Source organism: Euprymna scolopes, chromosome 8 (genome assembly GCF_053919585.1).
Source record: "Euprymna scolopes isolate OS-2025 chromosome 8, ASM5391958v1, whole genome shotgun sequence".
NCBI lineage: Eukaryota > Metazoa > Mollusca > Cephalopoda > Sepiida > Sepiolidae > Euprymna > Euprymna scolopes.
The window spans coordinates 76562918-76587126 of NC_136489.1; positions in this window are offsets into that span (position 1 = coordinate 76562918).

Here is a 24209-nt window from a genome sequence, read left to right on the forward strand (position 1 = left end):
GCAGTTATGAATTATAGGAAATATAGGAATAACTTCCTCTAATTATAATGGCAATCGTGATAATTTTTTCTCCTAGGCTGAATGGTATGATTATATTATGAGTTCGAAATCGGTAATAAAGATACTGTTAAGTTACATAGATAATGGCTAATTGCCTCGACACAATAAATTTGCATGTGCCATCTGTTGTCGCAAACTTGCAGTAATGTACTCCAGTGGGGAATTTTTGCAATGGATATATAATATAAAGGATGATAATTATAATCATAATACAAATCAATGATTAAACAAATAAGTTAAAAATATAGTTATATAAAAAGAAGTTAAGTTACAAACGTTGATATAAAAGCTTCTTAAAGTCCCACAACAAAGAAAAAGGAAATCGATTACTCGCCAAAAACAAAGAAAAAACATAGAGGTAAAATTGTTCTGGCATTATAAACGTCGGTTAATTGGCTACGATAAATGCGCTTGTGAAAAATAAATAATCTACGTGTTTGTTTAGGAAAACTAGAACCACAAAGACATATAAATACATGTGGCTACATGGATTGCTTTTAATCTAGTAATAACTCTAATCAAATGGGAACCATGGTAAATTCTCGGTAGCTTTATTGCCATACATATTTTCAAATTTTACAACCTTGATAGACTTACGTATCGAAAACTGTCAAAGTAAATGCTGAAAATAAATATACAAAATTCAATAGCAATACATAAAATAGTATATATTAATATTACCATCTTTTTTCTACGTATATATATATATATATATATATATATATATATATATATATATATATATATATGTATATATATATCGATACGTAGAAAAAAGATGGTTATGTATGATTAAAATGAAACAAAGAAAACACCAGAGGGAAAAAGCGAAAATATTAAAAATAAATATAGGAGCAATCAAGAAAAAATATTCTTTAAAATACAACAAAAAAAAAGTGAAAAATAAGCAAACGAATATGATTTGTATATTCATAGCATACAGTAAATCGAACATATTATTTTGATATGCATGATGACTTCAAATATATTTCATATTAACCTTATGACAAATTCTTGCTGGAAATATGCTTAGTACTTATTTCCAAATAATAACTTATCGTGCTTAGCTTAATAATTAGCAATAAAACACCTTCTCTTTTTAAAACTACATTTCTGTACCTGTTTGACTCCTTGTAGCAAGGTTTGTGTGTGTATCGTCTAAAAGACATTGTAAGTTTGACCGATTTCTGTAATCAAGATCTAATGCGCATTTGATTAAATTAATTATGTAAGATTTGTGAAATGATTATCTTAAATTTAAAACAAGAATAACTGTAATATATATTCTATCTGAAGTCTTACTATTATATTGCGCATTTTACGGATTCAATTTTTCAAACTTTGATCTTTTGAGCACTGTCTGATCAAATATGAGAATTATTTAATAAAATATAAGTAGCATGTTGAAAAAATATATTGATTGTATATATATATATATATATATATATATATATATATATATATATACTTATGTAAATAACAATTATTATCTAAATTATTATAACCTTCGCCTCTTTAAGAATCAATTCTAAACAGTGAGCTGTAATTCGTACGAGATAGGGACTTTCTATTCGCTTGATATCTGTATATCGTTCCTAATAATGTTCACATCTATAATTTGCTTATTATTTGATAAATGACCCTCAATTATCGTTGGGGTTGACGTTGGCCTAGGTAGTATATCACTTGTTAACGCAGTCACACATGCTTTGCAGCTGCGTTCGGATCTCTAGTTTAGCGGTAGACGTGACGTTCTGCTTTTATGATTCAGAAAGGATATAACATGAGCGTGTGGAAGGTCTATAAAAAGTTATAGAAAACGGATTCCAGCATCTGATGGGAAACATATTCTGCATTTGGTAGACCTTACAACGAAATCCAACACCAGGTTGAAAGGATGTGGAAAGAAGAATAACAACGAGACAAGAAAGAATGTGAAACGAACCAGGTGCGTATAGTTTCATGTCTTATTTCATTTATGTGAAGGCTAAAAAATGGGTGACAAAAGTTGTAAGTTTTCTTGGACTTAATGTATGTACTTTTACTTAACGTTTATCAGTTGTAATTCCAATTTCGATATCTTAAAGAAAAAACATCTCATATTCCAGTAGACAGCAAATAAGTCACATAATGATGAATTAGTTTGTATTTGAAACTTATGTGGGACTAATTTTACGTCGGATGTCTCATTATTATTAGAATCATAGTGGATTAACTATTAATATATAATATACTGATCATGTTTGTGTAATAACTATGCAAGACATAATTATAATTGTTTTCTAAATAATAAAATTACAATTAATTTACACATTTCTCCTACTATGTTTTTTCTTATGATTTTATTAAGATGTAAAACTTTCAAACCCACCGGTATTTTCATATTAGTCATTGTAATCTATAGATAAACGTAATTCTAGCGGACAGCTGCAATATTCCTGACGAAATTAGTAACTTGTACACCACCAAGGCCACGTTCAATAATGTGTATAATAATATTCATCAGTAAAGAAGTAAAACAAAAATAAAATGATAATCAATATTACAACAGTATACACGATCCATATGCTGAAACTAGTAACACTTTGGTCAATATATATAACAAAATATTTAAGGTATACATTATTTTGCAATTGACTATTGAAAATCGATTCACATATAAAAAGTGAGAGAAAAATCAGGAACAAAGCGAACTTTATAAGATTATCAGTGGAAAAATACATTTTACTATACACCTGTGACTTGCTCGCTTTTACAAAATGTATATGTAGAATTTTCCAAAAAAAAGGCTCATTCATTTTCTCCTCGGCCATTATATAGATTTTTGGTGCCGTTTACTGAATATATCTGCTTTTAGTTTATATGCAATATTTTGTTGATATTTGATAGAAAACTATCAAATTTTAGGCAAATTTGCAAATGGATTATTATTTAATATACAAAAATATTACTATAATATATATGTATATATATATATGGGGGGTGTTAGGACCAGTAAGCGAAACGGAAATTTGGAATTGGAAAAATTAAAACATTTGAGAGTATCAACATGTGTATCGGAATCGAAAAATTCGTGCGTATTTTCCGATACCGAAAATGATTATTATAATTGCCCTTTTACTTGTTTAAATAAATACCCGCTACTGTCAGTAATTATAGCATTAAACTGCATTGTATTTTAATATACATGAAACAAAAATCTATGCATATTATATTTTTACTTGAGTATGTACTTACACATTGCCATGTTTATTACGATTATCAGTAATAAATTAACAGATGTTAGCTATTCTTAGAATCTGAATCTGGAAATTTATTGAATTTAGAAGAAATATTAGAATTCTTTCATCACTAATATATATATATATATATATATATATATATATATATATATATATATATATATATATATATATGAGTAAACAGTTAATAAAAATGTTTAAAACACTTTGAAATGAGTTAAAAACATATTTAATCTGAAAAGGAAACATAAGATAAATTGATAGTCCTTAATCCGCGGGGTTTCGAAGAAATACTCTCCTTCTCATCAGAGGGTAGGAATTAGCAAACTGCCGTATCGGATTTTGCATGCAGAAGTATTTGATGAAACAACAAGTAAGTCAAAGATCTTACTTGAAAACAAAATAAGTTAAGCAGAGGGAATATGGTAAAGAAAAAGGTGATTACACATGAATGGATAGTCTGGTGGAAGATAAAAAGTCCAATGACGGTAAACTCCAAATGTAAAACTTCAAGAAAGTTAAAAGAATTTCCATTTGTGCAAGTAAAATCCAAGGAAATCCCGTAATTGGAAGAAGATGGTCCATCAAAATCCAAAGGCAGAAATCCATGGAATAATTCACAAACATGTGTACAAGGAAAAAAATAATATTAATAAAAGAAAAATAGATGTGCTTTTAACTCTAATTCCGAGACGTTGTGTGAGTGTGTGTGTGTGTGTGTGTGTGTAATTGATAGAAATTTTATACGCTTTTGTATTTGTGAATTATATGTTAAGATTATAATGGAGACTACAACATGTGTCGAGTGATTAACTAAACTGGAAAAGAAATACAATCCATCCGAAACGTGTATTAATTTTTTATGAAATGGAGATATTTTTTTATAATATATGCATAAAATTCTTTTTCCGGGGCTTCATAATGAATATTTTACTATAAAAACATCGAAATTATATTTTGGTTCCTCATTCATAATTTGTTATAATCAAAAGAATGCTCATCCTCTTCGGTACAGATCAATGGATTTAGTTTAAACATTTTCTGTAATAACTTTATAAAAGAAGTTTTGAAAGGAGACATGTAAGACCATATTGAAGTCAAAGCGACATTCTAGAATTGTAAATTACTAAGACGCATGAATGTTTTCTTTGATTAAATAATTATTTTTAATTATGTTACTTTGAAATTATTATATTTCATAAATATATGAAAAGTCAAATCGACACAATGATTTTGTCCTACGACGTATTATTAATTCTTCCTTAATTGTTGCTGTATTGGGGTATACAACTTTTAGGCAATTTTAGAATATAAATTTCAACGTATTTTGCAAATTGACTTAATATAATTATCATCTAACATAATTGTAACGGAACCTCTGCTATCATTGTCATAACTAGTTAAATGTAGTCCACAGATAGTAAATTCTACTTGATGAATCATCTTGCTGGTTAACTTATCCGTCATTGTCTTGGAGAATAATCTGGGTATTAATTTAGTTAGAGTGCCAAAGAGTGATATAATGCAACCTCAATCAACATGTGGATTCTTTATATATCAAGTGAGACCTGAGAAAATCCGCATAATAAATCAGACAAGATGACATTCTGAAATTTATCGAACAACATATTTCATCGAAGTAGTGCTGTATGCAATTACGAAACCATCCGTCAACATAACCATACCCTTGTGCAAAACGTATGACCGAACTGAGTTAGAACTATCCCAATGGCAAAAGAAAAATGCCAGCGTGGAAGGTAACTGGTGTTCGAAAAATATAAATGTGACGTCTTATGATAGTATATGTATATATATATATATATATATATATATATATATATATATATATATATATATATATATATATTGACGATACGAGATTTTGACCCGACAAGTGTCTCAATATGGCGTCAGTGACAAAAAACAAGCATCGATCCTTATACGATAAGATCTGCTTTGTCACACGCTTTAGACATTGTCTGATAATACCTGTATATGTCGATATCAATAAGTTCAGTTTGCCACAAAGTAATACAGGGACTGATGTGCATATTTTCAATAAGCTAAGAGGATCGCGTAGCGGTGTCACCCAACTGTCAGAGGAATTGCAGCCACCATGCAGAGTTTAATTCCACAAGCGATATATTGGTATTATCTGATACCCAAACTTCTTTAACTTTGCCAGCGAATGGCATCTACCGCTACGCCAAGCGTATAAAATGGATAGATGTCACCCGCATTAGTTAGATGTTTTTTTTCATATATTATAATGTAGGCGATACAATTTACGTCAAATTCCCCAAAGATAGCTGCACTATCACACTAGGCAGTGGAAAACGAAAGAGCATAGGGGACTCTTTATATAACCATACCCTTGATAAAACGTATCGCCGAACTGACTTAGCACTATCCCAATTGCAAAAGAAAAAAAACCCGACGTGGAAGGCAACTGGTGTTCGAAAAATATAAATGTGACACCTTATGATAGTATATGTATATATTGACAATACGAGCTTTTGACCCGACAAGTGTCCCAATATGGCGTCAGTGACACAAAAACACGCATCGATCATGATACGATAAGATCTGTTTTGTCACACGAAGCATAGCTGCACTATCACACTAGGCAATCGAAAAAAAAAGAGCATAACGGGTCCTCAGACTATTTTGGTTGATTATCTTATGTTGAGCTTCTTGCAACTCGGAACAAGATGTGGAAGGTAACATTCCCATCCAGGATAATCTAAGCCCGATACTGCCTTTAAGGATACTCTGAGCAACGTTTCCCACGAAACCTGATTGCACAGTGTCAAAATTGGCAGGTGAAGATGTCGGTTGTTGTGAGAACGGAGAAATGAAGTAGCTACCTCTTCGAACTAATGAACATAACAACTGTCTTCTTGTCACTTGTATGCAGTAATATGAGGAGTGTAATAGAAGTTATTCGCGAGCGCGATCGCACATTTGCTTGGTGTATCAGATAGCATAAGCGGGAAGTGAAGCACGGAAAATATATGCCAGTAATTTCTATATGAAGCGTCGTTTTGCCAATTAAAGAGAAAACCCTGCGAGAAAATTCCAGATTTCAGACAGTATGTACAGAGCAAATACGAAAATAGAAGAAACTTACGTTGAAACAAGTATGTGCAATTATTATTTTGTATTTCATTTTAAAAGGTGTTCCGTTCTTCGTGTACTAGTTTATGATCAGTGAAGGCTAGAAAAACAGAGAGAGAGAGAGAGAGAGAGAGAGAGAGAAAGCAAAACAACGGATGGAGTCTATAGGAATAAGCGACGATTCGACACGTGCGAAATGAGAATAAAACCATTACAACGTTTGTCATCAACTCCAATAAATTTACGTGACTAAAAAAGAAATTAATTCCTGAAAAGTATCATTGATTCACAATAACGTATAGACAGTCATTAAATATTACCATGTTCTCATAGTATTCTGTCCTGGAACTTTTTTAAGCATTGCATAGAATGATTACTGACATATATAAGCAATAATAAATTCCTATGATGGTATTATCGTCATTGTTTCTGTTGAGGATAAGGAATTCATTTCAAATGAATCGTCTAATGACTTTTGACACTTCTTTTTCTGAATAAATTTTTATTCTTTGATCTTTCTAGAACAGCATTGGGTACGGAACAAGGTATATGTTGCTTACACGCCTTATTTATTTTTTTTCTCTGTGGAACGAACTGAATTTGAAGTAAGAACAGACAGGGTTTTTCAGTTAGTATCGTAAATATCTTTACTACCGAAATCTTCCCGGTTACACTGTAAGATTATAAAGCCTATAGTAAGTAGATACGCAAGGCATTATTAACCTTAATTACAATGCAGTATAATTGTGACTTTTACGTTTGAACATATCCGATATGCATTAAATGTAATAACAATGTGGGGACACTTTTACTTTACATACTAGATAGAAATAAAACTTTCTGCAAGTAAGAATAGAAGTTTAATGATTACTAAGCACTGCTTTAAAATCAAAGTTGATTTAGTACAAAAGTTTCTCAGAACAACATGATGTGGATACACTAACTCTTCAAGAAAACTCTCGGTAAATACTCAGAATAACATAAAAGCCGTCTTGTTATGGATAGTTTTCACTTGTTTTGGCAGGAATTGGTACTCTCCCTAAGTGATGCTGTCATTAGTAAAAAAAAAGTATGCATGACACCCTCACAAGATAGATGGATTCTTGTACTGAAATTCAGTATGCCAAAAAGCTCTAAGGATATATATATATATATATATATATATATATATATATATATATATACATGGCATTACTTTTACACCAATCTATATAATGTAGTTAGCCGATCAATAAGCAGAAAAACATTACTATCGATAACTCTTTTAATAACTATAAGTTGTAAATTTATTAGAGGACTGTAATGGAATATTCGAATATTATATAAATCTCTCATATGTTTCAATAGAGTTTCCTAATAAATAACTGCTTAATTTTTAAGAACTTCAACTGATTTACATTAAAACAATATTTTATAATAATCTCTAAAATAAATTGTTATAATCTACGGCATGTAAATAACAATGACATCAGAGAAAATTGAATTATCTGTGTTATTTTTTGTTTTTCGAGAAAGATGCTCTGAATAGTCTCTCAACACAATAATGATTTGATCGGATTTCAACAAATATTCAAAATAAACACACGAGTAATAATATGAATCCGTGTTTTTGCAAATTTGAAGTATTTGGTTTTATAGTAAGAGCTATCGTATCGTAGAGTGATGAAAAAATTAAGAAAATACGTGTGAATGGATATGTGCATTAAATGGTAATTATTTTGTTTATTTTTTATTTCCTTTAAAAACTAAAACCCATTAGATGGAATCCTTTGCAATAGTTATTAGTGCCATCGAATATCGATATGCAACCGTAACAATGAAGTTATAGTGAATAGGGAATTTCTTTTAAACTCGCTACTCCGATTTTTGGTTGTGTTTTTGTGTGTTAAATTTTAAAATCCATTAGATGAAGCCGAAAGAAGACCATTACTTTCGTTAATGATAATATACACCAACATCAGGATTTTTATTCTAGATGACTGCTTTATTATTCTCCTTCTTGTTATTATTAATGATATTATTTATGATTATTATTAGTAACAATTAATATTTCCTGATAATAATAGTATTTATTATTATTATTATTAGTAGTAGTAGTATATATGTTACTGTTACCTGAAGAAACGCTGAAAGTTTCTGATTATATTTGCACTTGTAGCATTGTTTGTACTAACTAGCTTTTGCATGACTCATCATCAGAGATTGCTCACTGATAACAAGTATTTTCCCTGAACTTTAGGCTTAATCAAGTCTCCTTATATTTCCTGCGCTCATGTTTTTCATTTAAAATTTCAAATAAATTTGCATCATCGCAACAATCGCTTGTCTTTCATATTTCGGCAGGCAATTACTATATTCTTCCCTGGCATTTCAGAAGCAAGACGCCTTCAAATGTTCCAGTTCTCCTTGCAATAATACAAGGGAGGCATTGTTAGAGGTTTGTTTCTCTCTTATTCTTTTCATCTCCCCGACAACTCTAGACGGTTTGATATTGAGTATTCCAAGCCAGAAGTGTTTTCTAACGGAATGAAAGTTAATTTACGATTTTACAGATCAGTTTCCTTGGTTCCCTGTTACTTTCTTCACGTTTTGTTGTACTTCTGTTGAAGTTTGTATAAGCTTGAACTAATAACTAACATGTAGGTATGATCTTGCGCAAGTAAAGCGCGATTGTCATTATTGCTTAACTTTATATATTTTATGTCATTCTCAAAATTCCACTTACTCCTATTGATTTTGGAACATTTCAATATTGTTTCCAGTGTTCCACTCATCATTGGTGTTATTACGCATTCTTTCAGATTTCATATTATTTTACATAAATCTCCTAGTTAATTTTCTTTCTCTTCCCAATCACATAGATATTCAACATTTGATCTGCTTTATCGTCAAAATCTTTGATCTGGTAGAACATTTTTTTTTTATTATTATGGCATAGCGTATATCCTAGCTTGTAATAGTTTCCGTGTTAGCACGCCCATATTTTATACGTTTTTTATGGTTTATCTTTTGAAGTAATGGTGCCGGTGAGTGCATGTGCAATCTGCCCGTGTGTTAAAAATAATGCTGCTTGCATAGTTCCTATTGTACTCGTTTCCGCAACTAGTCATGTAAATCTTTATAGTCTTTTGGCATTGGTTTGCTTCATTACCGTATCATGTTGCTTATCGTTTACTCCTTTTGACCGCAGAACCTTTATATGGTTAGATATGGTAAATAAATGTGTGTTATCTTGTGCGGCAGATGTTAGTAATTCCGTTTCGCTCTTTAGATTTCCTTTTTAGAGGTATGCTAAATAGTCCCCTGCGTCGCATCTTTTATTATATATATATATATATATATATATATATATATATATATATATATATATATTGTTAGTTAGTTGGTTTAGCTCTATTTCTGCACATATTTCTTTTCCCATTTTATCCAGTGCCTCTCACGACAATGGATTGTTTATTGTTTGCTGCGCTTTTTAACGTTTCTGTGTGGTGCATTATACATTTCCTTAATTTTGTTTAGTGTCATTCACATAAGTCGTTTCAACTCTTTTTTCTATTCACATATGGGTGAAAAACATTGTGCATGGTCGTAAAATCGTTGGCTTGTTTTATATATAAATAGTAGATTCCTAACCAATTGACCAGCCTTTTATTCTGAATGAGCTTGTCTTACATTTTGTTTCTTATGTATTGTTTTTTATCTATCGTTATTTTCATATTTTGACACACGTTTTAAAGGCTCATTATGCCAGTTCCCCATGTTACCTTTCGGACTGTTTTTTTTGTACGCATCGTTCGTACGTAATTTGCAATTCTTACTTCTTTCCCCCTCCCATCAGCATGTTACTAGTGATTTCTATTTATGACATCGTATGCTTTCTATTACTGTTCATATCTTTCAAATTAGTTCTTATTCCGAATATTGCTCACCTCATATTGAAGCATAGCTACTACCCATGCATTTATTGAGAATAATGGTTTATTTTCTATTATATATTGTAGTATAGTAAAATCGTGCTATTTTATTCAGTTAAAATGTTTGTATCATGTCATCTTGAATTTCTTATGTAAGTTTATACTACTTTTCAAAACTGTTTATCAGTTTTTTTTATTCAAAAGCTTTATTACTTTCCTTCCAAAAGTTTAACTTTTTTTTAAATCAAAGAGCACCACATTTCTTCATGGCAATTTCTATAGTATGTCATACAGAAGCATTTACATTTGCCTAACCACATACTTACAATTCTTCGTTGTTTACATACAGCTTTAAGTCAGTCATAAATTAATACATTGTTTAACTAGTAATCATTCTACTACAAACACAAGCCAGTCTCTCGTAATATGAGCACCATTTTACCATCCTCAAAACCAAAGAAACAATTACGAAAATCTCTCCACTTACAATTCATTCTATTTACATATTTCTAAATTTATTCTCTGTTTAATGTAATAGCACCTTTCCTATGATCCATAATTCTCTCCAACAAATCCCGCACATTTGCTGCTGTTTTATATATTTCTATTCACTTCTTAGTTTAACTATTTGGAAGCAGCTCATATGCTTATAATTGCCATATAAATACGCAATTGATCTTTAGTTTCACTTCTAACTCGTCTACACCCCTGTTGATTTTCCGATGACATATCTTATTGTTCAATAAGTTGTCAAAATTATTATTATTACTTTTATTATTATTATTATTAGTAGTAGTAGTATTAGTGTTAGTATTAGCATGAGTAGTAGTAGTAAGAACAATAGTTGTAACAGCACTAGTAGTAGTATTTGTACGCCGAACATTTAGCACAGCTGTTGTAGCAGAATGCTAATGAAAACGATAATATACCAGACATAAGAAATATAACGTTCTATAATTTCTCCATTATGTCTTAATACATAACTTGATTATATATAATGTGTTATTGATTATAATAACTACAATACACTCTTTAGTGGAAATATACGGATTACTGAAACTTGACCTTTAACTATATCACAATCAGGGTGTCTCAAGGGGTACAGTACAAAATGCAACTGTGTTTGCCGAAGTAATAAAATGCTTAGATTACAGAAGTGCATCTCTGGTAAGGGAAGACGTAATGAACGATGGTTGCAAAGCATTGAACATATTAAGAGAGTATTTTAATCGAAAGTAAAAACAAAAATTATCTCTTTATATATCACTACAGCGTATGGAAACCTACCGATTACAGAATATATTATAAGAGTTCAATCAACAGAAAGTTCATTAAAAATGTCTGGCGAAGATATTAGCGAAAATCTGTTAATCTATATTATACTTAAACTATTGCCGTATGAGTTTAAGCTATTTACCACCATTATATCTCAGAAATAAAAACATAACTTTTACTCAATTTAAATTAGTACCAAGGAGTTAAGAGTAAACTGATAAAATGATCGCAGAAAAAAAAATCTACAAATATAATTAAATTTAAAAATACTCTCTAAAACGCACCCCCATTTCATTATACGCTAACTTCGAATAAAAAGCACAACTATTACTTATCATGTCTTATTACTAATGTTTAATTTTTTTTTGTTAAATACGTCTAATATGATCCAAAACTAACCTTTAAATAAGACTAGCAGGAATACCCGGCGTTGCCCGGGACCGTATAAACAATGAAAAAACAAAAGCAGATATTGAACATATGTTTTATTCTTAGGGTAGAGGAATCTTTCAGGGTGAGTGAGAGAGAGGCAGAAGAGAAAGTTGTTCCATCCTCTTTCCCAAATTTGAATACTGTGTACGTTTGAACTTTCATCGTCGAGTTGATCCTCGAGTTGCCTATTGGCCTTGATAAGTGCTAATATAGAGAGAAGAGAAATAGGGTGAGGGAGAGAGAAGATAAAGAGTGTGAGAGAGAGGCAGAAGAGAAAGTTGTTCCATCCTCTTTCCCAAATTTGAATACTGTGCACGTTTGAACTCTCATCGTCGAGTTGTTCCTCGAGTTGCCTATTGGCCTTGATAAGTGCTAATATAGAGAGAAGAGAAACAGGGTGAGAGAGAGGATAAAGAGTGTGAGAGAGAGGCAGAAGAAAAAGTTGTTAAATCCTCTTTCCCACTTTGAATACTGTGCACATTTGAACTCTTATCGTCGAGTTGATCCTCGAGTTGCCTATTGGCCTTGATAAGTGCTAATATAGAAAGAAGAGAAACAGGGGTAGAGAGAGAGAGAAGATAAAGCGTGTGAGAGAGAGGCAGAAGTGAAAGTTGTTCTATCCTCTTTCCCAAATTTGAATACTGTGCACATTTAAACTCTCATCGTCGAGTTGATGCTCGACTTGCCTATTGGCCTTGATAAGTGCTAATATAGAGAGAAGAGAAACAGGGTGAGAGAGAGAGAGAGAGGATAAAGAGTGTGAGAGAGAGGCAGTAGAGAAAGTTGTTCCATCCTCTTTCCCAAATTTGAATACTGTGCACGTTTGATCTCTCATCGTCGAGTTGATCCTCCAGTTGCATATTGGCCTTGATAAGTGCTAATATAGAGAGAAGAGAAACAGGGTGAGAGAGAGAGAGAAGATAAAGAGTGTGACAGAGAGGCAGAAGAAAAGTTTCTCCATCCTCTTTCCCAAATTTGAATACTGTGCACGTTTAAACTCTCATCGTCGAGTTGATCCTCGAGTTGCCTATTGTCCTTGATAAGTGCTAATATAGAGAGAAGAGAAACAGGGGTAGAGAGAAAGAAGATAAAGAGTGTTAGAGAGAGGAAGAAGAGAAAGTTGTTCCATCCTCTTTCCCAAATTTGAATACTGTGCACGTTTGAACTCTAATCGTCGCGTTGATCCTCGAGTGTAATATTGGCTTTGATAAGTGCTAAAACAGAGAGAAGAGAAACAGGGTGAGAGAGAGAGAAGATAAAGAGTGTGAGAGAGAGGCAGTAGAGAAAGTTGTTCCATCCTCTTTCCCAAATTTGAATACTGTGCACATTTGAACTCTCATCGTCGAGTTGATGCTCGACTTGCCTATTGGCCTTGATAAGTGCTAATATAGAGAGAAGAGAAACAGAGGTAGAGAGAGAGAGAGAGAGAAGATAAAGAGTGTGAGAGAGAGGCAGAAGAGAAAGTTGTTCCATCCTCTTTCCCAAATTTCACTACTGTTCACGTTTGAACTCTCATCGTCGAGGTTATCCCCGAGTTTCCTATTGGCCTTGATAAGTGCTAATATAGAGAGAAGAGAAACAGGGTGAGAGAGAGAGAAGATAAAGAGTGTGAGAGAGAGGCAGATGAGAAAGTTGTTCCATCCTCTTTCCCAAATTTGAATACTGTGCACGTTTGAACTCTCATCGTCGAGTTGATGCTCGACTTGCATATTGGCCTTGATAAGTGCTAATAAAGAGAGAAGAGAAACAGGGTGAGAGAGAGAGAAGATAAAGAGTGTGAGAGAGAGGCAGACAAGAAAGTTGTTCCATCCTCTTTCCCAAATTTGAATACTGTGCACGTTTGAACTCTCATGGTCGAGTTGATGCTCGAGTTGCCTATTGTCCTAGATAAGTGCTAATATAGAGATAAGAGAAACAGGGTGAGAGAGAGATAGAAGATAAAGAGTGTGAGAGAGAGGCAGTAGAGAAAGTGGTTCCATCCTCTTTCCCAAATTTGAATACTGTGCACGTTTGATCTCTCATCGTCGAGTTGATCCTCGAGTTGCATATTGACCTTGATAAGTTCTAATATAGAGAGAAGAGAAACAGGGTGAGAGAGAGAAGATAAAGAGTGTGAGAGAGAGGCAGAAGAAAAAGTTGTTCCATCCTCTTTCCCAAATTTGAATACTGTGCACGTTTAAACTCTAATCGTCGAGTTGATCCTCGAGTTGCCTATTGTCCTTGATAAGTGCTAATATAGAGAGAAGAGAAACAGGGGTAGAGAGAGAGAGAAGATAAAGAGTGTGAGAGAGAGGCAGAAGAGAAAGTTGTTCCATCCTCTTTCCTAAATTTGAATACTGTGCACGTTTGAACTCTCATCGTCGAGTTGATGCTCGAGTTGCATATTGGCCTTGATAAATGCTAATAAAGAGAGAAGAGAAACAGGGTGAGAGACAGAAGATAAAGAGTGTGAGAGAGAGGCAGTAGAGAAAGTTGTTCCATCCTCTTTCCCAAATTTGAATACTGTGCACGTTTGAACTCTCATCGTCGAGTTGATCCTCGAGTGTCATATTGGCTTTGATAAGTGCTAATATAGAGAGAAGAGAAACCGGGTGAGAGAGAGAGAAGATAAAGTGTGTGAGACAGAAGCAGAAGAGAAAGTTGTTCTATCCTCTTTCCCGAATTTGAGTACTGTGCACATTTGAACTCTCATCGTCGAGTTGATGCTCGACTTGCTTATTGGCCTTGATAAGTGCTAATATAGAGAGAAGAGAAACAGGGGTAGAGAGAGAGAGAAGATAAAGAGTGTGAGAGAGAGGCAGATGAGAAAGTTGTTCCATCCTCTTTCCCAAATTTCACTACTGTTCACGTTTGAACTCTCATCATCGAGGTTATCCCCGAGTTGCCTATTGGCCTTGATAAGTGCTAATATAGAGAGAAGAGAAACATGGTGAGAGTGAGAGAAGATAAATAGTGTGAGAGAGAGGCAGAAGAGAAAGTTGTTCCATCCTCTTTCCCAAATTTGAATACTGTGCACGTTTGAACTCTCATCGTCGAGTTGATGCTCGAATTGCCTATTGGCCTTGATAAGTGCTAATATAGAGAGAAGACAAACAGGGTGAGAGAGAGAGAGAAGATAAAGAGTGTGAGAGAGAGGCAGAAGAGAAAGTTGTTCCATCCTCTTTCCCAAATTTCACTACTGTGCACGTTTGAACTCTCATCGTCGAGTTGATGCACACGTTGCCTATTGGCCTTGATAAGTGCTAATATAGAGAGTAGAGAAACAGGGTGAAAGAGAGAGAGAAGATAAAGAGTGTGAGAGAGAGGCAGAAAAGAAAGTTGTTCCATCCTCTTTCCCAAATTTGAATACTGTGCACGTTTTAACTCTCATGGTCGAGTTGATGCTCGAGTTGCCTATTGTCCTAGATAAGTGCTAATATAGAGAGAAGAGAAACAGGGATAGAGAGAGATAGAAGATAAAGAGTGTGAGAGAGAGGCAGTAGAGAAAGTTGTTCCATCCTCTTTCCCAAATTTGAATACTGTGCACGTTTGATCTCTCATCGTCGAGTTGATCCTCGAGTTGCCTATTGGCCTTGATAAATGCTAATATAGAGAGTAGAGAAACAGGGTGAGAGAGAGAAGATAAAGAGTGTGAGAGAGAGGCAGTAGAGAAAGTTGTTCCATCCTCTTTCCCAAATTTGAATACTGTGCACGTTTGAACTCTCATCGTCGAGTTGATCCTCGAGTTGCATATTGGCCTTAGTAAGTGCTAATATAGAGAGAAGAGAGACAGAGGTAGAGAGAGAGAGAAGTAAAAGAGTGTGAGAGAGAGGCAGAAGAGTAAGTTGTTCTATCCTCTTTCCCAAATTTGAATACTGGGCACATTTTAACTCTCATCGTCGAGTTTATTCTCGAGTTGCCTATTGGCCTTGATAACTGCAAATATAGAGAGAAGAGAAACAGGGGAAGAGAGAGAGAAGATAAAGAGTGTGAGAGAGAGGCAGTAGAGAAAGTTGTTCCATACTCTTTTCCAAATTTCACTACTGTGCACGTTTGAACTCTCATCGTCGCGTTGATCCTCGAGTTGCCTATTGGCCTTGATAAGTGCAAATATAGAGAGAAGAGAAACAGGGTGAGAGAGAGAGAAGATAAAGAGTGTGAGAGAGAGGCAGTAGAGAAAGTTGTTCCATCCTCTTTCCCAAATTTGAATACTGTGCACGTTTGAACTCTCATCGTCGAATTTATCCTCGAGTGTCATATTGGCTTTGATAAGTGCTAATATAGAGAGAAGAGAAACAGGGTGAGAGAGAGAGAGAAGATAAAGAGTGTGAGACAGAGGCAGAAGAGAAAGTTGTTCTATCCTCTTTCCCAAATTTGAATACTGTGCAAAATTAAACTCTCACCGTCGAGTTGATGCTCGACTTGCCTATTGGCCTTGAAAAGTGCTAATATAGAGAGAAGAGAAACAGGGTGAGAGAGAGAGAGAAGATAAAGAGTGTAAGAGAGAGGCAGTAGAGAAAGTTGTTCCATCCTCTTTACCAAATTTGAATACTGTGCACGTTTGATCTCTCATCGTCGAGTTGATCCTCGAGTTGCATATTTGCCTTGATACGTGCTAATATAGAGAGAAGAGAAACCGGTAGAGAGAGAGAGAAGATAAAATGTGTGAGCGAGAGGCAGAAGAAAAAGTTGTTCCATCCTCTTTCCCAAATTTGAATACTGTGCACGTTTAAACTCTAATCCTCGAGTTGATCCTCGAGTTGCCTATTGTCCTTGATAAGTGCTAATATAGAGAGAAGAGAAACAGGGGTAGAGAGAGAAGATAAAGAGTGTGAGAGAGAGGCAGAATTTCACTACTGTGCACGTTTGAACTCTAATCGTCGCATTGATCCTCGAGTTGCCTATTGGCCTTGATAAGTGCAAATATAGAGAGAAGAGAAACAGGGTGAGAGAGAGAGAGAAGATAAAGAGTGACAGAGAGAGGCAGTAGAGAAAGTTGTTCCATCCTCTTTCCCAAATTTTAATACTGTGCACGTTTGAACTCTCATCGTCGAATTTATCCTCGAGTGTCATATTGGCTTTGATAAGTGCTAATATAGAGAGAAGAGAAACAGGGTGAGAGTGAGAGAAGATAAAGAGTGTGAGACAGAAGCAGAAGAGAAAGTTGTTCTATCCTCTTTCCCAAATTTAAATACTGTGCACATTTGAACTCTCATCGTCGAGTTGATGCTCGACTTGCCTATTGGCCTTGATAAGTGCTAATATAGAGAGAAGAGAAACAGGGGTAGAGAGAGAGAGAGAAGATAAAGAGTGTGAGAGAGAGGCAGAAGAGAAAGTTGTTCAATCCTCTTTCCCAAATTTCACTACTGTGCACGTTTGAACTCTCATCGTCGAGTTGATGCACACGTTGCCTATTGGCCTTGATAAGTGCTAATATAGAGAGAAGAGAAACAGGGTGAGAGAGGGATAGAGAGAAGATAAAGAGTGTGAGAGAGAGGCAGAAAAGAAAGTTGTTCCATCCTCTTTCCCAAATTTAAATACTGTGCACGTTTGAACTCTCATGGTCGAGTTGATGCTCGAGTTGCCTATTGTCCTAGATAAGTGCTAATATAGAGAGAAGAGAAACAGGGTGAGAGAGAGATAGAAGATAAAGAGTGTTAGAGAGAGGCAGTAGAGAAAGTTGTTCCATCCTCTTTCCCAAATTTGAATACTGTGCACGTTTGATCTCTCATCGTCGAGTTGATCCTCGAGTTGCATATTGACATTGATAAGTGCTAATATAGAAAGAAGAGAAACAGGGGTAGAGAGAGAGAGAAGATAAAGAGTGTGAGAGAGAGGCAGAAGAAAAAGTTGTTCCATCCTCTTTCCCAAATTTGAATACTGTGCACGTTTAAACTCTAATCGTCGAGTTGATCCTCGAGTGGCCTATTGTCCTTGATAAGTGCTAATATAGAGAGAAGAGAAACAGGGGTAGAGAGAGATAAGATAAAGAGTGTGAGAGAGAGGCAGAAGAGAAAGTTGTTCCATCCTCTTTCCTAAATTTGAATACTGTGCACGTTTGAACTCTCATCGTCGAGTTGATGCTCGAGTTGCCTATTGGCCTTGATAAATGCTAATATAGAGAAAAGAGAAACAGGGTGAGAGAGAGAAGATAAAGAGTGTGAGAGAGAGAGGCAGTAGAGAAAGTTGTTCCATCCTCTCTCCCAAATTTGAATACTGTGCACGTTTGAACTCTCATCGTCGAGTTGATCCTCCCGTGTCATATTGGCTTTGATAAGTGCTAATATAGAGAGAAGAGAAACCGGGTGAGAGAGAGAGAGAAGATAAAGAGTGTGAGAGAGAGGCAGAAGAGAAAGTTGTTCCATCCTCTTTTCCAAATTTCACTACTGTTCACGTTTGAACTCTCATCGTCGAGGTTATCCCCGAGTTGCCTGTTGGCTTTGATAAGTGCTAATATAGAGAGAAGAGAAACAGGGTGAGAGAGAGAGAAGATAAAGAGTGTGAGAGAGAGGCAGAAGAGAAAGTTGTTCCATCCTCTTTCCCAAATTTGAATACTGTGCACGTTTGAACTCTCATCGTCGAGTTGATGCACACGTTGCCTATTGGCCTTGATAAGTGCTAATATAGAGAGAAGAGAAACAGGGTGAGAGAGAGAGAGAAGATAAAGAGTGTGAGAGAGAGGCAGAAGAGAAAGTTGTTCCATCCTCTTTCCCAAATTTGAATACTGTGCACGTTTGAACTCTCATCGTCGAGTTGATGCTCGCGTTGCCTATTGGCCTTGATAAGTGCTAATATAGAGAGAAGAGAAACAGGGTTAGAGAGAGAGAGAGAGAGAAGATAAAGAGTGTGAGAGAGAGGCAGAAGAAAAAGTTGTTTAATCCTCTTTCCCAAATTTGAATACTGTGCACGTTTGAACTCTCATGGTCGAGTTGATGCTCGAGTTGCCTATTGGCCTTGATAGGTGCTAATATAGAGAGAAGAGAAACAGAGTGAGAGAGAGAGAAGATAAAGAGTGTGAGAGAGAGGCAGAAGAGAACGTTGTTCCATCCTCTTTCCCAAATTTGAATACTGTGCACGTTTGATCTCTCATCGTCGAGTTGATGCTCGAGTTGCATATTGGCCTTGATAAATGCTAATATAGAGAGAAGAGAAACCGGGTGAGAGAGAGAGAAGATTAAATGTGTGAGCGAGAGGCAGAAGAAAAAGTTGTTCCATCCTCTTTCCCAAATTTGAATACTGTGCACGTTTAAACTCTAATCGTCGAGTTGATCCTCGAGTTGCCTATTGTCCTTGATAAGTGCTAATATAGAGAGAAGAGAAACAGGGGTAGAGAGAGAAGATAAAGAGTGTGAGAGAGAGGCAGAAGAGAAAGTTGTTCCATCCTCTTTCCTACATTTGAATACTGTGCACGTTTGAACTCTCATCGTCGAGTTGATGCTCGCGTTGCCTATTGGCCTTGATAAATACTAATATAGAGAGAAGAGATACAGGGTGAGAGAGAGAAGATAAAGAGTGTGAGAGAGAGGCAGTAGAGAAAGTTGTTCCATCCTCTTTCCCAAATTTGAATACTGTGCACGTTTGAACTCTCATCGTCGCGTTGATCCTCGAGTTGCATATTGGCCTTGATAAGTGCTTATATAGAGAGGAGAGAGACAGAGGTAGAGAGAGAGAGAAGATAAAGAGTGTGAGAGAGAGGCAGAAGAGTAAGTTTTTCTATCCTCTTTCCCAAATTTGAATACTGTGCACATTTTAACTCTCATCGTCTAGATGATTCTCGAGTTGCCTATTGGCCTTGATAAGTGCAAATATAGAGAGAAGATAAACATGGGTAGAGAGAGAGACGATAAAATGTGTGAGCGAGAGGCAATAGAAAAAGTTGTTCCATCCTCTTTCCCAAATTTGAATACTGTGCACGTTTAAACTCTAATCGTCGAGTTGATCCTCGAGTTGCCTATTGTCCTTGATAAGTGCTAATATAGAGAGAAGAGAAACAGGGGTCGAGAGAGAAGATAAAGAGTGTGAGAGAGAGGCAGAAGAGAAAGTTGTTCCATCCTCTTTCCTACATTTGAATACTGTGCACGTTTGAACTCTCATCGTCGAGTTGATGCTCGCGTTGCCTATTGGCCTTGATAAATACTAATATAGAGAGAAGAGATACAGGGTGAGAGAGAGAAGATAAAGAGTGTGAGAGAGAGGCAGTAGAGAAAGTTGTTCCATCCTCTTTCCCAAATTTGAATACTGTGCACGTTTGAACTCTCATCGTCGAGTTGATCCTCGAGTTGCATATTGGCCTTGATAAGTGCTTATATAGAGAGGAGAGAGACAGAGGTAGAGAGAGAGAAGATAAAGAGTGTGAGAGAGAGGCAGAAGAGTAAGTTGTTCTATCCTCTTTCCCAAATTTGAATACTGTGCACATTTTAACTCTCATCGTCTAGATTATTCTCGAGTTGCCTATTGGCCTTGATAAGTGCAAATATAGAGAGACGAGAAACATGGGTAGAGAGAGAGAAGATAAAGAGTGTGAGAGAGAGGCAGAAGAGAAAGTTGTTCCATCCTCTTTCCCAAATTTCACTACTGTGCACGTTTGAACTCTAATCGTCGCATTGATCCTCGAGTTGCCTATTGGCCTTGATAAGTGCAAATATAGAGAGAAGAGAAAAAGGGTGAGAGAGAGAGAGAAGATAAAGAGTGTGAGAGAGAGGCAGTAGAGAAAGTTGTTCCATCCTCTTTCCCAAATTTGAATACTGTGCACGTTTGAACTCTCATCGTCGAATTTATCCTCGAGTGTCATATTGGCTTTGATAAGTGCTAATATAGAGAGAAGAGAAACAGGGTGAGAGTGAGAGAAGATAAAGAGTGTGAGACAGAAGCAGAAGAGAAAGTTGTTCTATCCTCTTTCCCAAATTTGAATACTGTGCACATTTGAACTCTCATCGTCGAGTTGATGCTCGACTTGCCTATTTGCCTTGATAAGTGCTAATATAGAGAGAAGAGAAACAGGGGTAGAGAGAGAGAGAGAAGATAAAGAGTGTGAGAGAGAGGCAGAAGAGAAAGTTGTTCAATCCTCTTTCCCAAATTTCACTACTGTGCACGTTTGAACTCTCATCGTCGAGTTGATGCACACGTTGCCTATTGGCCTAGATAAGTGCTAATATAGAGAGAAGAGAAACAGGGTGAGAGAGGGATAGAGAAAAGATAAAGAGTGTGAGAGAGAGGCAGAAAAGAAAGTTGTTCCATCCTCTTTCCCAAATTTGAATACTGTGCACGATTGAACTCTCATGGTCGAGTTGATGCTCGAGTTGCCTATTGTCCTAGATAAGTGCTAATATAGAGAGAAGAGAAACAGGGTGAGAGAGAGATAGAAGATAAAGAGTGTTAGAGAGAGGCAGGAGAGAAAGTTGTTCCATCCTCTTTCCCAAATTTGAATACTGTGCACGTTTGATCTCTCATCGTCGAGTTGATCCTCGAGTTGCATATTGACATTGATAAGTGCTAATATAGAGAGAAGAGAAACAGGGTGAGAGAGAGAGAAGATAAAGAGTGTGAGAGAGAGGCAGAAGAAAAAGTTGTTCCATCCTCTTTCCCAAATTTAAATACTGCGCACGTTTAAACTCTAATCGTCGAGTTGATCCTCGAATAGCCTATTGTCCTTGATAAGTGCTAATATAGAGAGAAGAGAAACAGGGGTAGAGAGAGAGAGAAGATAAAGAGTGTGAGAGAGAGGCAGAAGAGAAAGTTGTTCCATCCTCTTTCCTAAATTTGAATACTGTGCACGTTTGAACTCTCATCGTCGAGTTGATGCTCGAGTTGCCTATTGGCCTTGATAAATGCTAATATAGAGAAAAGAGAAACAGGGTGAGAGAGAGAAGATAAAGAGTGTGAGAGAGAGAGGCAGTAGAGAAAGTTGTTCCATCCTCTTTCCCAAATTTGAATACTGTACACGTTTGAACTCTCATCGTCGAGTTGATCCTCCCGTGTCATATTGGCTTTGATAAGTGCTAATATAGAGAGAAGAGAAACCGGGTGAGAGAGAGAGAGAAGATAAAGAGTGTGAGAGAGAGGCAGAAGAGAAAGTTGTTCCATCCTCTTTTCCAAATTTCACTACTGTTCACGTTTGAACTCTCATCGTCGAGGTTATCCCCGAGTTGCCTGTTGGCCTTGATAAGTGCTAATATAGAGAGAAGAGAAACAGGGTGAGAGAGAGAGAAGATAAAGAGTGTGAGAGAGAGGCAGAAGAGAAAGTTGTTCCATCCTCTTTCCCAAATTTGAATACTGTGCACGTTTGAACTCTCATCGTCGAGTTGATGCTCGAGTTGCCTATTGGCCTTGATAAGTGCTAATATAGAGAGAAGAGAAACAGGGTGAGAGAGAGAGAGAAGATAAAGAGTGTGAGAGAGAGGCAGAAGAGAAAGTTGTTCCATCCTCTTTCCCAAATTTGAATACTGTGCACGTTTGAACTCTCATCGTCGAGTTGATGCTCGCGTTGCCTATTGGCCTTGATAAGTGCTTATATAGAGAGAAGAGAAACAGGGTTAGAGAGAGAGAGAGAGAAGATAAAGAGTGTGAGAGAGAGGCAGAAGAAAAGTTTCTCCATCCTCTTTCCCAAATTTGACTACTGAGCACGTTTGAACTCTCATGGTCGAGTTGATGCTCGAGTTGCCTATTGGCCTTGATAAGTGCTAATATAGAGAGAAGAGAAACAGGGTGAGAGAGAGATAGAAGATAAAGAATGTGAGAGAGAGGCAGTAGAGAAAGTTGTTCCATCCTCTTTCCCAAATTTGAATACTGTGCACGTTTAAACTCTAATCGTCGAGTTGATCCTCGAGTTGCCTATTGTCCTTAATAAGTGCTAATATAGAGAGAAGAGAAACAGGGGTCGAGAGAGAAGATAAAGAGTGTGAGAGAGAGGCAGAAGAGAAAGTTGTTCCATCCTCTTTCCTACATTATAATACTGTGCACGTTTGAACTCTCATCGTCGAGTTGATGCTCGCGTTGCCTATTGGCCTTGATAAATACTAATATAGAGAGAAGAGATACAGGGTGAGAGAGAGAAGATAAAGAGTGTGAGAGAGAGGCAGTAGAGAAAGTTGTTCCATCCTCTTTCCCAAATTTGAATACTGTGCACGTTTGAACTCTCATCGTCGAGTTGATCCTCGAGTTGCATATTGGCCTTGATAAGTGCTTATATAGAGAGGAGAGAGACAGAGGTAGAGAGAGAGAAGATAAAGAGTGTGAGAGAGAGGCAGAAGAGTAAGTTGTTCTATCCTCTTTCCCAAATTTGAATACTGTGCACATTTTAACTCTCATCGTCTAGATTATTCTCGAGTTGCCTATTGGCCTTGATAAGTGCAAATATAGAGAGAAGAGAAACATGGGTAGAGAGAGAGAAGATAAAGAGTGTGAGAGAGAGGCAGAAGAGAAAGTTGTTCCATCCTCTTTCCCAAATTTCACTACTGTGCACGTTTGAACTCTAATCGTCGCATTGATCCTCGAGTTGCCTATTGGCCTTGATAAGTGCAAATATAGAGAGAAGAGAAAAAGGGTGAGAGAGAGAGAGAAGATAAAGAGTGTGAGAGAGAGGCAGTAGAGAAAGTTGTTCCATCCTCTTTCCCAAATTTGAATACTGTGCACGTTTGAACTCTCATCGTCGAATTTATCCTCGAGTGTCATATTGGCTTTGATAAGTGCTAATATAGAGAGAAGAGAAACAGGGTGAGAGTGAGAGAAGATAAAGAGTGTGAGACAGAAGCAGAAGAGAAAGTTGTTCTATCCTCTTTCCCAAATTTGAATACTGTGCACATTTGAACTCTCATCGTCGAGTTGATGCTCGACTTGCCTATTTGCCTTGATAAGTGCTAATATAGAGAGAAGAGAAACAGGGGTAGAGAGAGAGAGAGAAGATAAAGAGTGTGAGAGAGAGGCAGAAGAGAAAGTTGTTCAATCCTCTTTCCCAAATTTCACTACTGTGCACGTTTGAACTCTCATCGTCGAGTTGATGCACACGTTGCCTATTGGCCTAGATAAGTGCTAATATAGAGAGAAGAGAAACAGGGTGAGAGAGGGATAGAGAGAAGATAAAGAGTGTGAGAGAGAGGCAGAAAAGAAAGTTGTTCCATCCTCTTTCCCAAATTTGAATACTGTGCACGATTGAACTCTCATGGTCGAGTTGATGCTCGAGTTGCCTATTGTC